At 39.2% G+C, this 17,395-nt stretch overlaps 1 protein-coding gene and 1 long non-coding RNA gene across 8 annotated transcripts in view; both read right to left on the reverse strand.

Moving 5' to 3' along the window:
* The window catches only part of LOC145432945 (uncharacterized), a 109,423-nt gene that overhangs the window by 16,797 nt on the left and 75,231 nt on the right, over positions 1 to 17,395 (reverse strand). The gene's annotated exons all lie outside the window — the stretch shown is intronic.
* Positions 14,591 to 16,593, reverse strand: LOC145432949 (uncharacterized). Of its 5 annotated transcripts, XR_013913013.1 has the most exons (6): positions 16,403 to 16,593; positions 15,998 to 16,075; positions 15,538 to 15,624; positions 15,276 to 15,365; positions 15,152 to 15,215; positions 14,591 to 15,023 (listed from the first exon to the last, which is right to left on the reverse strand). It is a non-coding gene; the product is annotated as an uncharacterized LOC145432949 (long non-coding RNA). The 5 variants fall into 5 exon arrangements; XR_013913011.1 differs by lacking the exon at positions 15,998 to 16,075; XR_013913009.1 differs by having other exon boundaries at positions 15,998 to 16,593.

Below are 17,395 nucleotides of genomic sequence, written 5' to 3' on the forward strand. Positions count from 1 at the left end.
AAAGTTCAGTATAGTTTGTACAAGTCGGACTGGAGTGGGGATAAATTTATTACCCGAGTGATTCGAGTCTGAACATTCTAAATATTCCGAGTATTAAGCTTCCGAGTCGAGTCAAGTATTAGAGCGTCACTCGTTATGAAATCGCAAGAGTTTGGACAGTGTGGAAAAGTTCGAATATGTACCAATTATGCGATCACAAAGAAAACAATGCCAGTTCTACAATGTACAATGAATGCCGCGTGTAATAATGCCGCGTGTTAATATAACGTCTCGGAAGCACTACTAATTTCGGATGCTGCAATATGACCAATTGATGTTTTCTAGCCTGGTTTAGAGTGATCACTACGATTATACAATAAGAATTGAGAAATTAAAGACTCCAAAAGCTGGATTACATTATATTTTACGACCGATTCTAACAAAAATTGTTTCTCTGAAATATACTACAGCTCGATTTGCTGAAGCATTCCTAGTTATTAAAACACCCTTTATTCCGTTCTACAATATATTTGATGACACTTAGTTTGACGGTCTTGGTTTCCACACATTCAACATCAAGGATTTTCCCCAAAAGGGTAAATATTGAATTATGTTCAAACGTGCTTAACACTATTTGAATACGACTACCCCCTTGACCCTCTCGAACGTGTCGATCCCTATCCGGCTTCTTTGAAGGAACACAAATAAGATTCGACAGTGAATGGGGGGCTAAAGATCAATGTAAAATTCGCAATACCGCAACATCTACTGGGACACTTGTGAAACAAAACGTTTTGAAGTCTCGCATTTTAAATAAGATACGATACTGTAACAATACGAAGGCGGTCCTCAGTAATGGGTACAAGAAATCTCTGTAAATGCGTATTTTGGGCAATTCTCACAAACGATTGAGAAATTCACTTTTCCGAACCAACTATTAATGAGTGTCAATGCTCAATGGTGTATGGGAAATAGGGCTGTTCAAAAATAACTTTTTGTCAAATTTTACTGCATATCCTACGTACTTGTGAAGTTGTCTAATAAAACGATACACAGCAAATTGGACTCAATTCCAACAGCAGTTACTGGAGTTGAAAATCTTGGATTAGAAAAAAAGGTATTTATTGAGGTAATCCCAATTAAAAACTTCGACGGGCAGGAATTGAGTCAAATTTGTTTCGCATGGTTTTGTAAACAACTTAACGATGTCGTGGGTACCGAGTAAAATTTTGAAATAAATCCAACTATCATAGTTTCACTTCTACCCGTTGGAATTGAGCCAAATTTGGTGTGCAGCATCTCTTTTTCAACTCAACGATTTTAGCTAATAGCCGCAAAAATTTGAAAAAAGTTTTTTTTCGAACAACCCGAATGAACGACCAAAAAGTGGCTGATTGAAAGAATTGACGATTGACGTTACGTGAAAATATACAATTGAATAGTATATCGGTCGTAGCTCGTAGGCCTCGAATATATTCATATTGAAACAAACCCGAATATTTTCGGCTGACGCTCGTCAGGTGTAATCTTCAGCAACTAGTAGAGAAGTGGAAGGAACATTGTATATCAACAATCGTATCACAAAATATGAAGTCACTAGCAAGAAATTTCGAATAATCGAGACGCAGACAGCCTACATTACTTTGTTTAATGTGAAAATACAATTATAACATTCGTTTCGCTGATGTTACCAAAAATTACCTTTGCCCAATGCCCTCAATGTGGTGTTGATGTGAGGTGAGTTGACATCACACGCAGAGACGGGACATTAGTGGAAATGGTATTTCTGTAAGTTGCGGTCAATCCACAGCACTGTCACAAAGTATAGTGGAAATAAGTATATGGTCCACAAATACCAAGTTACCTTTATCCGGTGTAGAGCTGGCAATAATTTATTTGTGGTCGCATGAAAAGAACTTATTTGAACTTTTCATATCATCCATACTCGTATGACATCGAAAGCAACATTTGTATACTAGACTAAACGCTTAATTCGAGATTCGGCGTACAGTCACTGAGGCCCTATCACTGCCCCCTCTTAACATCTTGCTGTCTCATTTTGCACCCAAGCAGAACCTACCAGGTGGCATTATACGGAGCATTCCAGAGGATGATTGAAGACGACTGCTATTTACAGAAACAGCTAAATTTAAACGATCCGCAGATAAAAGCAACACTCAAGGTACGTTCACACGATCGCCACTTTATCTCCGTCGATTATCAGTTCGGTTGTGTTGGATCATACGATCGCGGGTATTTTGGGGCAAAACACAGACCCGTGAAAGTGTAATTGCCTGATAATTATTTAGATAACGGTCACTGATCACAAGGTATTTGTGATTAATAGTTACGGGCATTCATTTTATGCCGGTAATTCTAAGCGAACAGTGCGCTCAGAATGAGCAATCCTTTAAAGGCGTAGACGTGATCAAAGTAGCCATCGTTACTACTTGAGTAAAAGTAGAAGTATGTCATATAATCCTGCTCAAGTACGACTAGCAGTAGCGATTTACAAGGAAGTAAAACCTATGTCCGTAAGTTTCAACATTTATGCAGATGTGGTCAATAGGACTCTTCCCCATTTTTTTTTATTCTAATGTAATTTGGAAAAATCTGTCAAGCTATAATTATAATCGAATTTGAAAAAAACACTGTAGCTTCAATTCGAATTCTGGTTTAATTTGAAAACAACTGCACGACAATAATTCTTCTTCTAATCTAATTTAGAAAAGCTGAAAATTTTCTGCGTTTTAATTCTTGTTTAACTTCGAGCTCTCCTTAAAAGGCTACAGCAGAACTATGCAGTGCAAAACGAGCCTATCCAGGTGTACAGACATTTGCTATACTCACAATTATGAAAATGAACTCTGTTTGATACGAACTGAACGTGATTTTTTGTTGTATTTCTTTCTAATTCGAAATGTAAATCAATTTCCTAGTTGTGCGAATTCAGTCATTCTCAGTCTGATCTAATTTGAAAAAGTGGAAAATTTTCTAGGTGTTCGACTCCGCGCGGAGTTTTATATAATCCAGACCAGAAATTCCTTCCCTAACGTACAGTCGCACGTCTTCGGATCGCACCTCTTTTCGAGCACTAGCGATTATTCGCGGATGAAATCTGAAAATTCTAGCTTTAGCTTCCTGTTCGTCTCACTCTTGAAGACGTCTCACGGAATAAACGACATTCCGAGTAACGAACTTCCTCGCCCATCTGCTTTCGTAACGCAAGTAACGGTTACCCGCCGTAATTGCCATTTACCTTCCACAAAACCTTAAACCAACGCCAAGCAGCCGACTTGATAAGAAACCTACCAATTACGCGAACCACAATTTCGCACGGCGCGGTATTAAATCAAGTCCTTTCCTCTAACAATATCGCGTCGTCGACAGAGGTTTAAGTACAAAGCAAGTACCGTTGCGGAGGATTCGATGCATGACTCATTTCCATACACTGAAACGAAGTTTTATCGCAGAGATAAAAACGCTGTTTACTGTTACAGAATCTGAAGAGCTTCTTGGAGGTGCAGAACTTCTATATACAATTGAATAATATATTCGTATTGAAATAAACCCGAATATTTCCGGACGTCACCCGTCAGGGGTAATCGTCAGCGACTAGTAGTTAAGCGGAAAGAACTTTGTACAGAATAACGTGGAGTGTGCGTCTCTACTGCCGGTCTTCACACATTCGTGAAGTCACCAGCTGACTCAGTACCAAATTCGACAGCTTTCCCAAATAAAATTAGAATTACAGCTAGACATTTCTTTGAAAATTAGAATTAGAAATTCTAAACCCGCAAAAACTTGGAAATTGAATTGAATTCCGTATAAGAAGGGAATACAACAGAAATCATATCAAATCATTTATCGAGACCATAAATCAGATTAGAATTAACACTATTGAATAGAAAAATTTCACAAAGTACATTACCTGCCTTTTAATTGGTCTAAATATTAAACTAGAATTATTTAGTCTTGTTGGCTCATTATACATTCCGATACGGCTGACGATTAGTACATCTCAACTTGCAGAGAACGGAAATCCTCCATTCTTGATGACCTGTTTAAATTTCTCCTCCACCTTCGATTACACAGACTATCAAGTTTTCGTCTTTCAATACATCAACAGAGATCAATCATAACCTATCTTTAATTACTTCTCACAGACCTCGCGGCGTCGGTTACATACATTTTCGAGGCGTATTGCGTACCGCGTTAACAGCGACGAATGAGCGGTGTTGAAAAGAGATGATATTAGCGATATCAATCATGTTACGGGAGAACACTGTAATAAGTTCGAGAGAATAGAAATCGTCAGCGCTTTGATTCTAACTGGCGTATACGATCACGGTCGGACTGGACACAAGGACACAAGTACTCGAACCAAATTGAGTATTAAATGTCGCGATTCGAGCAGTGAGACACGATTTTACGAGTACAGAAATTATACGCCCCTATCTACGAACAGCTGCATTATCAACGAGAATTATACTTTTATACCACCACGGAGGCATCGAGATCTCAATTGGTCGTATCGCAGCATACGAAACACACGTACAACGCTATGCACGTTAGCGGAAATGACATTTCTGTCAAGTCGCGGATCAACCCACATCATTGTCAGTTTCGTCACAAGTTCAACGGAGCGGGTATGGTAGAAAAATTATCAAAATTATCTTCATGTGGTGTAGATTCAGTGGTTCTCGACCACCGGCCCGCGGACAGGTGCTGGTCCAAGTTTCCTACCGGTCCGCCAGATATTTTACAACTCAATTCTTAGGTGTAAGAAATGGTGTGCTTGTCCATCTTTTTAGAGAAATAAAACATCAAAATTTATATTCGTGTAGCAGTGTGGAACGTCTTTTGGCATGGTGTCACAATATAGAGTTCATGGTCTACTTTGGGCACGCGTCACAATGGTACACGTGTAAAAATAAACTGTCATAAAGTAGCCTACAACTCGTTTCGGACAAGGTATATGGGGAAGCTACGGAGTCTTTCAAACAACTTCAATAAGCAACTATTCGCAGTATAATAAAGTCTATTGCAAATACAAAAGTAACATTTCTTTTGAACGACACCGAACAATCACCAGTTAGTGATCTTCAACAAGACTTCGCGAACTTCGCATTGCAGAAACTTCAATAGAACCACCTATAAATATTTGTTATCAAAAAGGCATCATGAAATGGAGTTTCCAATATTACACTCACATTGTCGTAGTTAAATTTTGGGTGAATTTTAGTTTTTGAAGATTCACCGGTCCGCAAGATTTGTTTTGAAGTTTTACTGGTCCGTGAGTACATAAGGTTGAGAACCGCTGAAGAGCGATACACAACAGCATTGTTTCACAATAAACGAAGACCAAGACCACGTATAATATGTTACCGGTACTGCATGTAAACAATACATCACAACTGCACTTGGTACATCGCGCATCCGAAGCTGCCGTAAACAGTTGGTTGAATAATTGAGAATTAAAACGTCTCGTATCTAAGTCACTAGACCAATGTCAGCAAGTCGTATGTAATTACGTCTAATCCTACTCATAAAATATCTTATCACATTCGCAGCACATCCGCAATGCTTAATTACAACGCCAAGCGGAACCCTTTAACCTGCTGTAAAGCAGACCGATTCAACGCCCGAAGCCATGAAGATAATTTCGACAATTCGCGCCTCCATCAGCACCTCAAAAATAAGTCTCAAGTGTGAAACGCAAACTGTAACTTCAACTGCTTACCGAAAGCAAGCTTATCCTATTAAGCGTGCTGTGCGGTTTTTCATTCAGTGCCTCATTCAACGACAGACGCAATTAACACCCCACTCGTTGCTACTGCGCGAGGTTATTAAATCTAGAAACACGACTATTTACCCGACTCGGACAACTATAGATAAATCTAGTTGTCAAATTAGACTAATTGGAGCCAATGGTTCTCAACTTTTTGAAAAAATGTGTAGCTATAATTCCAAATCTAGTCTAGTTTACAAAAGCTAAAAATGTTCCAGTAGTCCAAGTCTGCTATTTACTGCGTTTGAAGTGTTGTATAAGACTTAGGTCATATCGGAATCCGGATGATGTTGATGGTTGGTCTGACGCATTTACATACATGAACCTCGAATGAACTGTTGTAAAGGAGTGTGAAAATTACCGTGGGCGATTATTGTGGCGAAAACGCCTCGTTTACGCTCGTATGTGGAACGAAACCGAATGAGTTTTACAACTAAGAACCGCAATGTCCCTTGTCATATTATGCTCGTGCTGGAATCAAGCATAAGAAGGTACCCCTTATTTCACATTGTTCGGTGACTGCATTGCTCCTTATTACTGGCGCACAATATGAACTATATGCACTCGATATGTGTAAAGTGCAATCTCCCAGGAAAGCGATCACCGTCTCAACCACAAACTCGTTCGAACTTCGTTGGAATTGTATCTACTGTTGATGACATGTGGCGAAATCGCGTGCCACGCGTCAGTGTTGAATTGAGTGAGGTACCGACAAGGTAGCGTAATGGCGGAGTGTCCGTTTTTCTTTATCAGTGGGTCGTGGGTTCAATCTCCGGCTGGGTCAGACCAAAGACCTGCTTAGAACAAGCACTGACATCCATAACTTTCCCCTTGGCGCTTAGTATTATCGGGATAGCGTGGCAAGGTGGTGCAAGACTTGGAAAGACTTAGAATTCCTTCCAGCGGCATATGCATATCCTGTACTTATTGTATGTATATAGTATATGCCATGCAGTTATGCCCAGATGCTGTGAGTGTATGTATATCACGGGTCGGTGTATATGCCGCAAAAACATCACGGATAAAAATACAGTTATTCCACAAAATACGCCGCAAAGTATAGTCACCCAAGTTTTTACGTAATAGCTGGCGAACACAGTGCGCATTAACAACAGTGCTAAAAGAACAAAACCAGTTAACTATCATTTTCATACAAAAAAGATTATAATGAATATTCATTGAAAATTAATGACACTTGTGCTGTAAGAGTCGTGTGCGTGTCTTGACCACCAGATAACCCCCGAGACTAGCCAGTAAACCCCGGTTCAAAACCACTAACATGGCAGCATTCTTACCCAGAGAAAGGAACGACAACGTCTTGAAGATTCCTTGAAAATCCATGTCTTCAAGCATAATCCGCGAGGTACATTTATTGCATGTAGATTGTATATCCTCTCCGATTTAGAAGTTCATTATTATACTCGAACGAATTAGAAAGCACTAGCATATATTACGATCTGGAAATGCCGGCGAGATCATACAAATTTTGAGAATCCCCACACTTCACACTATATGCGTTGGATAGTTCCGTAAGTTAGATGTCATGTCTCGTATCAATATTGGCCGGTATCAATCGTAAGCTGCAACATAGCAAAAATTGGCATTGTATCTGTGATGATCGTAACTGGCAAAAGCATTCAGGAAGTAAGTATCGCCTGCAACAGTTCATACTCTCGATATCGTCAAGTTCATTGCGCAAACGATATTGGGATCATTAACACAGCCACTACTCAACTAGTCCGTCAACCTTGAGCATACACTATAAATAATACCGGCTAGATTTAGGTGTATTCACGGGATTTACATCATAGCGTATAGGGGGCTAATCTGGTATAGTGTTTTCCTGATGATTGAGGACAAGGTCAAGGCACAGCATGTCCATTGCCCATTTACCGCGAACATTAGGCGCATGTATTGGGGCTCATAGATGCGGTATCTTGTGCTGTATCGGACTCTCTAGGGGTGTTCAAAAATGACTTTTTTTTTTCTCAAATTGTACTGGCTACTTGATTAAATGTTTATTATAAGTGTGCCCACCGTAAATACTATTTTATTAAAATCCAAATTTTCCGACGGCAATAACTCCACTCCCACTGGTTGGAATTGAGCCAAATTTGGTGAACATCGTTTCTATAGACAGCCTAACACTTTCATGGGGTGAACAAGAAATTTCGAATTCTTTATTCATTTATTTTTATATAATAAACAGAAACTTTCTTCTCCTGTAGCAATGTAGCTACTGGCTGGAATTGAACAAAATTTGGTGTGTAGGCTTAAATTAGGTAACCTAACAATTTTATCAAGCAGCCAGTACAATTTGAGAAAAAAAGTCATTTTTGAACACCTCTACTCTACACATGCTATTGTCGTACTGCACAATCGCGTAGGTAGTTTTTCTCGGATCATGAAACCGTATCAAAACATCTAAACCTCTAATAAAACATCTCTGGCAAAACATCTGATCAGCTATCATTCTTGTTCTAATCTAATTCAGAAAAGCTGAAAATGTTCTAGTTTTCCAAGTCTGCACGAAACCACATTCTAACAAATAAGCATGGCAAACTATCTCAGCAATTTCACCTCAGACTCACACCGATATTCGCACAAAACGACTCTTACGCCGTGACATCTCGCCACGACTGTCGTCACACCAGCTTAGCCCTCACACAGGAAATAAAACTAATCCCACCGTCGTAGGCATGTTTGTTGTAAGTTGATTTCGCTATCCGCTTTCTCGTAACCGGCGGCATTGACAGTGACGGAAAGATAACGCTACTGATCGCGATACATGTCGCGCGAAGTCAATCATCTCGAATTGTTGATGGTTAAACTGATTCGCTCTCTTTGATCTGTCCTCGGAAAATGACTGTCATAGCAAACGATTTCGCTCATGCTATCTTCACAATTACGCTTCGGCGGGAATTCTTTGTCGACAGTTGAGATTCGAGACTGGGACAACTATGGATAATTCTTTACGCAGAATTAAAATAATCAGAGCAGAATGCCGGTACTCTAATTCTAGCTTGCTGCAGACATTTTCGATTCTCGTGCTTACGAGAATGTGCTGTGGTTTGATGTGAACTGAAATTGATGGAATGTCAAAGTTTTCGCGAATTCAGCAATTCAAATTCGAATCTAATCTGGGAAAAATGTGTAGCTACTACCTATAATTCTAATTGTAACCTAATTTGGGAAAATTAGCAATAATTTTAATTCCAATTAAATTTGGAAAAAAAACTGTAGCTACTAGCTATAATACTAACTCTAATCTAATTTGGTAAAACTGTGTAGCTAGCTACTAGCTATAATTCTACTTCTAATGTATTTTAGGAATAACTAGCTATAATTTCAATTTTTTTCTGTTTTAAGAAACAACTGTGTTGCTACTTGCTATAATTCTGATTCTAATTAAATTTGGAAAAGCTGAAAAATTTTCAGTCGCCCAACTCCGTGAAATCCCGCTTGATGAGTTTGATGAAGTGAGAAATACTGCTACTGGGTAGCGTGCGCTAATCGTTTCATTAATCGCCGGTAAATGATCGCCCGTCAGCGTTACGACTTGGTTATTTCCTCCGCCACGTATCGACACATTTAATATGCAGTAGGAGAGTTTATGACTGCGTCTTGATTGCTCGTAAATCAACGCCTGTGACTACGTTTACTATCTGGAAGTTGACATGAGATTCCATGTGTCAAGTCTCGTACGGAGGAGTTGGATTTTTCGAGCGTCATCCGGAAATGACGCAATAATATGAATGGAATCGAGTAGGTTATAGCTTGTAGTTTAAATGTTAAAGAAATTTTTACATGTAATCTCATTACATGCTGTAATTTTAATACTAGTCCAATTTCTGTATATTCTTTGGCAAATGCTACAGAAGAGCTGTTGCGACAAGAGCCAAGCTTGTTGTACTGTACAGATATTTAGGATTGAATAGTATAATCATATTGAAATGAACCCGAATATTTTCGGCTGACACTCGTCAGGGGTAATCGTCAGCAACTAGTAGAGAATCGGAAAGAACATTGTATATCAACAATCGTATCGCAAAATATGACGTCACCAGCATGAAAGAGAGAGAGCGTTCAATGTACTATTTTTAGGTGGTAGACGAACTGACGAGTGTCAGCCGAAAATATTCGGGTTCATTTCAGTATAAATATACTATTCAATTGTATATTGAAGTTCTGTACCTCCAAGAAGCTCTTAGAATATTTAGGAATATCAAGTTGTATATTTTATTATATATTTTTGCGGCATATACACCGACTCATGATACAGATACACACGATCTGTACATATACATATCATGGGTGCATGATGTGCAACGAGACAAGGAAGGTGCAGAAATAGCCTTGCCAGACTGATGAGAATGAAATCTTATTTGATATGAATTGACCTTAATTTTTGCTGCATTTCTTGCTAATGCGGAATTTAATGCAATTTCGAGGTGCTTGCGAATTGTCCATTTATGAGTGGTTGCGATAAAATTTACAATTTACTATTGTATAGTCGCAAGGGTGCGAGTGTAGTTTCTGATAGGATGGAACGATCTTTCAACTCAGCACTTACCCAGTAGCCAGTACTACGATTGAATATTACGCGTGAATTACGAACGCGGGGTTTAAATTACTCAGTATCTAGTTTCATGGTCTCAAATTCTGAACCTTTCCGATCAAAAATAGATCGTGAAACCGGTTTTTGCTTGCTAGAGGATACACCTGAATAATCGCATTGCACTTATCCGTGGCCAGTATGTAGCATGCATTATTCATACTATCGTATGCGTTTTAATATGTCTGTCGAGATGCAACGAAATTGATATTGATAGCAAGTATGACAAGCGAAATTTGCATTTCACCGGCAATTGTTCTCTGGAACAGTACTACACAGTATATATATGGTTATCGTGGACTCGCGGAATCAACCAATAAACGACTAATAGCTGCGGAGAAAATCTGAGGCGAAGAACCTCAATATACAATTGAATAACATATTCACATTGACATAAACCCGAATGTGTTCGGCTGACACTGGTCAGGGGTAATCGTCAGCAACTAGTAGAGAATTGGAAAGAACTTGCATATCAACAATCGTATCACGAAATATGGCTATTAGATTTATGCTAAATGTAAAATCAAGTATCTGATATCTGCACCCAGCTTTACATTCATCGCACTTGACTCGGACTCAACAACATGGCTATCAATCTCAAATTTTACTGAACGTACATTTCTCAACGCTACTATAAAACGCGCCACGTCAGCACGGCTTTACGAAAGACATTAAAGGAGTAAAATGTAGTACTATTTCGTTTTGAGACACTGTATAATGTAATTATTTATCGATGAATGATGTGCTCTGAGTAAGCATCGGTAGTTGGCCTCAAGCATCGCATCGGCATCTGGTAAGCAGATTGGGTTACGTTACGCAGATGCCAGAAGTAGTGCACAATTTGACATGCGTCTACCGTACGCAGGTGTCATCCATGCCTCCACAAACGCGTGTTCTAGTAATGTGGTAATAAGTTGAGAAGGTCACGCGATGTACGTAGCGTATATCGCGATGCGCGAATGGTGTCAATTGCATGAAACACAGTACGATATCGCGGGATGCATTACGACTTTCGACTGATGTTTAGCCACAGATGCACTGATGTAAAACCCAGAATTCCAAACCCCATCTGGAAATGGAAATGCCCCCCAAATCAACATATATAGCTGTTATATTAACAACAGTATGGATGCAAATTTTAATAAGATCATTATATTGATGTTTCGCATACTGTATTACGACCATTGGAGGTTTAGAGGCTTTCACAGAAAATATAGAATCGATGAACAACCTCAGCAGCAAACCATGATGCTTTTGAACAGAAAGGGTAGTGATTGATCAATGATAGCAAATCTTGTCGACATCCGGAGTGGGACAATCTGAAAGTTCTCAGCTTTTCCAAGATAGATTACAATTAGAATGTTAGTTACAGTTTTTCTTCAGATTATCATAGAATCTGAATTTGCAGATGAAATACAACAGAAACCAAGTTCAGGTCAAGCCAAGACAGAGCTCATTCTTGTAGCACGGGAATGACAAAAGTCTGTACAGCAAGCTTGGTGCTTTTCGCACAATACAGTTCTCTTTATCATTTTCAACAAAATCAGTAATTAGATTTGCGAATTATTTAGTTGTCCAAGTCTACAGAACAGAACATACAGGCAAGTTGACCCAGTTATCTGAAAACGTCAGAGTATAATCTAGCAATTCCGTACATCTTAACGGAAATAGGTGACTCGAAGCGTTAAATACAATCCCATTCTTCGGGATCTTAAACGGGAAACCGCTGAAAGAAATGGTATTGCCCGCATTGTTGACTCGTCAAGAGATAATCCATCATAAGACGGAATGAAAAGGAATACAGAAAACAACAGACCATCTCCCTCGTCTGTTAGGAGATTAGGTACCTCGGTATTAGGAGCGCGTAGGAACAAAAGATGGGGCAACTGGAACGAAAACCGCGGATACAGGTGCCCAAAATCCATACGACATAGGCTACATGTACCATCACCTGCGAATAATTCTAGTGACTGTTTGCGTGTTTGTTTGTTATCACAACGAATATCTTGAACTGGTAAAACAACACAAAGCAGGAAATCTAGGAAATGGTCAGTGATTGCGAATTGGATTGGAATTAGAATTGTAGCTAGTTATTTATTTCCAAATTAGATTAGAAATACTGAAACAGTGAAAACTTGCAAGTTGAATTTAATACCCAATTACACTTTAAAAGAAACACAACAAAAAATCAGGTTCAATTCAGAGTCCATTCACGTGAGCAGACTTTATAACCCGAAAACTTACCCTAACCCTATCATTGACCCTGAAATGAGCTCTTACATTTACATACATCCTAAACGCAATTCTAACGTTAATATATCCTTAAATGTAATCCTAATCAGAAATTTAAACAATATGCTCGATAGTCGCGTGCGGACTGCGGAAGTGCCGCATGCTAATATGTCCGCGGACCGTCCAAGTCTGCCACAGAGCAAGGCAGACCAAGCCATAAAACTTTCGTGCTGTCTCATCGGAATCAGGTTCACATAGATCCATTACACACTGCTTCAATTCATCTACACGGCTGTTGTTCCACATTGCCTACTAATATTCTGCCCCCCCCCCCTCCACGAGTCATGCAAACCAACGCAGTTGAATAATTACAATGACAGGCACGACCTCAGGAGTCAGGATGCAGACGGAAATCCTGCATCCTGCCCCACCATTTTCTTCCGCACGTCTAATATAAGTTAAGATATTTCCTACAATGAAAGGCGTGTGAACTTGAACACGGTAGAGGTATAATTCGAGGAAACCAGGCACCGTTTTTCGGGCATTAGGATTTAACACGTCCGCCACACGCGTTGTTATCTCCGCATTACCTTCGGTCCTGACGAATAAGCTAGACTTTGACGAAAAAGCGACCTTACCGTATAAGGTATTAAGGCTAGTCTCCCGTCTGGGTTATAAACATCATGTTCGATGCATTATTGCAATTATCGCATTATACACTTACGAAGCCGCATGCTCGAGCGGGGTATAGCCTACTTCTCGCGAAGTAATTGCAGTACAAGGATACCATCAACACTTAGGGTGGATTGCACAGATGCCGATTAAAAAGTAATCACCGATTGCCTTAATCGGCGATAATTTAATCAGCGAGCAAGGTCAGCTGGTGACTCTGTGGTACAGATACGGATTCGCCTGTGAGTTATCTTATCGCGGATTACTGACGCAAATCGACGCAAATGACGTACGTTAGCAATCAGCTGTTTTCGGTCGGTGGCGATATTAACTGTGTCGTCAGAAGGGAGAGATGCGCTCTTCACAGATATGTATGTTTAGTTGATGTCATGTGCGTATAGCAGCTAACTAAACTGTTGCTACTGCACAGTGTAAGGTTATGAACGCCAGAACGCGTCAGAACAAACGTTTTGAGGTTATGAAAAGAGGTATTGTAGGAATAGCACACCAAAATCATCGTCTTATACCGGTATTGCTATGCCAGAAACTCTACTACAAATTTCGTATATTGCAGGACATTTATCTCATTCCTCAGGGATAAACTACGTCCTTTCCTTTCCTTTAGTTAGATAGATACTTTTCAGATAGAATTTTATTTTCCGTTTATTGGTGCATTAGTCATGATAGTCGCTTCACCAATGTGAAGATATACAAATTGAGTTCATACACACACTTTTGCATACGATTTTGACTCCATACCAATGACATTTGGCTCTGCAGGAGTGTAGAAGTAAATTTCAGCCATTGCAAGGATCTAACCGTTGTGCATCGTCACATTGCACAAGTCATATGCATACATGTGCTCAAGTGCTGTACAAACAGTAATGCATTTATGTTAAAATTTTGCAATGCAAAGTTATCTGCTGTATCCAGTTGAGTAATCTTGTTTGTTGACAGCCAAACCTCACTTCAGTTTATCAAGAATTTGGTCAACCATAAAATTCAATACAACCTGTTTTATAGAGAGCTACATTAATATAGTGCAATATCGACTTAAAATAACAATGGATCCATACCTCAATGTTCTTGCTACCCTCCAGATGTTAGAGAGCCTAGCAGAAGAGAGACTGCCAAGAAGATTGGTCAAAGACAGAGCAAATCCATTGGAATATACCCTGGAGGTTAGCGACACCGATAACGTGACGGCACGACTTCAGCGCAGACAGATTGTTCAAAATCACTTCTCTGGAATGTCTTGAGTATTTCATCTCGTGTTTGAACACCAATAACCACACATTCAATTCCTCGTCAATTATTTTTATTACGAGATCCAGTAGCCTATGCTGTAGTCAGAATTGGACAACTAGAAAATCAGCTTTTCAAAATTAGACTATAATGATAATTATGGCTGCATATTTTTCCAAATTAGAATAGAATTATAGACACAGTAGTTATTTTTCAATTAAATTAGAATAGGGATTACTGAATATGTGAAAATTTGGAAATTGAATCTGCACAACTCGCTTAGTATTGTAGAGTTCTACTGTAGAATTTTCAGCAAAACCAGAAATTAAGTTAGAATTATATTGCTGGCATTTTGCACTTACTATTCTAATTATACAGCCAACTAACTAGTTGTCCAAGTCTGGTTTTTGTGCTATTTTGATTCGTTGCTGTATTTTCTCAATTTTGCAGTTCTTTTTCCATTTCCAGTTTCTGGTACTTGACATGCATCTGTAATTCAAAATATTTCATTCTGATATCATGCTGCTCCTTTGCCATTTCCAGGACGCTCATTTCTGAACACCACATTTTGATCACCAACATTATAGGTAAAATATGATTTTTTTTCATCAACACACCTGGCTCTCTTTTTCGCGACAATTGGCGTTGAGCTTTTTGTGTTCTCTGTTTCATCTTGCATATCTGAATGTAGTCATGAATAAACTGTGGGTTGCATCACCATCATTGTATGCTAACACTTACCGGTCTGGTGTTCCATCCTGAAGTCTGTCGAGGGAACTGAAGGAAGCGTCACATCGCCATCAACAACGAAAAGGGCAGCAATTTCATTTGCTGCAAGAAAACTATGGTTAACAACAGTTGTATTGATTCAATAGAGTTCAAATTCAACAGAGCAATGTTAATGTCAATCAAAACAACCCGCAATGTTCTATTTGAAGTATTCGTGTGGCTATGTTAGTACCAACACGATTCATATGGATTTCAAATTAGTACCTCAACTTACCATCGCTGTTGTGACATGAACAACCAGCCTCTGTGTTCACATCCTCGTCGATGATGAAGGTGCAAACTGAATCTTCGGAATATGCATCTGAATAAACATTTTATTTAAAAATTTTAGTCAGAAATACATTAGAAAAGTTACTTTCAAATTATTTTTTCACGGTTTATCTTAACCTCGCGAAACATAGGAAGGATGGATGACTAAAATCATGACTTGACTCGAGTTGGAATGGGATGAATGGATTTGACTCGAGTCACTGCTTCAATATGACATACGGTATGATTTATAGTCAAATCTTCAAGTCAAGTTGCAAGCCTAACAATAATATGGCCAACGATACTGCTCAGGCACCTGCACATCACAGTAGCAAAGCCAGACTGTTGCAAGTTAAAATTGGATGCAAGTTCCTCTGTTGTTGGTTGTAACATATTAAAAAAGTTTATGTCCTAAATGCACTCACCATTGTTCGTGTGACTATCGAATACGCAATCGTAGTCATACCGATGTTTCAAACATTCAATTTGAGATGGAATAAGGTCTGAAAAGTTATAATAAATATACCAGTGCTATAAAAATCAATTGCAGATTGATCAAGGAGCGTTTCAGATTAGGAATTTGCTGAGCAGTGTTCCCCATGTGTCGTTTTGTATAGCTGATGACGTGCAGCAGTCTCTGGATATGGTTAGTTTGTTGGGAATTACAAAAAGACAATAAATCCATGTTTCTCATGATCATCACAATTTGTCTATTCAGTTCAAAACGAGCGTTAAAACGCGAGTATGAAGCACGCAGAGTGTCACGATAAACACAGATGGAAACAATACATCTCCTACTGCGAATTTTAAAGAATTGTCAGTAAAATTACCTATCAAAAACCTTTTCCAAGGAGTTCGTCAACTGGAGATGGGCCAGTTTTGGCCCGTTCGACGCGTCGTGATGCATATAACTTTTTTGCTTTTCGTTTCAAAGTTTTCAATACATTCTGGAGTTGGCCAGTTGTACGGCTGCACGCGCAGGACCAGTATTCATAGCTGCATATTTCTTACTTATTACATCTCAGTCAGGCCGCATCTTTTTGTTATGCCGTCAGTCTTTTTGTCTTCTTTGGTTTCAATGTATTCTTCTATCAATTCAATTATTCTAAACTTTTCCTGTCTGTTGCAATTTTCCGTCCTCGTATTTTATTTCCAAAGTATACTATCGAATTCTGCACAGTGTACAGTACAGTCTGTAAAAAATGTCATACCGGTAATCATAGCATAAGGTACTATCGGCTGTGGTAGGCCCACGCCCATAATATGCGCCAACAGTTGTAGTAGTGTCTGAGTACAATGTTTTCAGCTAATACCGCAACTGCACGTCAGAGCATCCAGTTAACACCATCTCAATACCAAATACTAGTGTACCTGTAGCCAGCCCAGACCGCAGTCAACGCGAAGCACACAGCCGATTAACTTTCTAGACACCTCGCTCGGCGGATAATATTTGGCCGATTAAAATTCACCGATTAGTGGCAAATCGGCATCTGTGCCACGGAAGCCAGCCGATTACTGACGTTTAATCGGCGATTAGGGTTTAATCGACATCTGTGCAATCCGCCCTTAAAGCCTTTATCGATACATAGTACAATGCGTCGCACCAAAATCGCTAATTTGAAAGACTTCTGCAAACCTCAAATTTTCGATGAGATTAACGAACAAATATCTAGCACAATGCACATCTAATTACTATAGAATACTGGTACGCAAAATGAACGTTGCATCAACGACACTGTTATTATAACAAAACCATTACAATATGCTTTCAACAAAAAGCAGACAGATTACATATTGCAACTAATATTTACTGCAAATCAGTC

This window comes from Botryllus schlosseri, chromosome 2 (genome assembly GCF_051294905.1).
Source record: "Botryllus schlosseri isolate E-star chromosome 2, Bs_hap1, whole genome shotgun sequence".
Taxonomy (NCBI): Eukaryota; Metazoa; Chordata; class Ascidiacea; order Stolidobranchia; family Styelidae; genus Botryllus; species Botryllus schlosseri.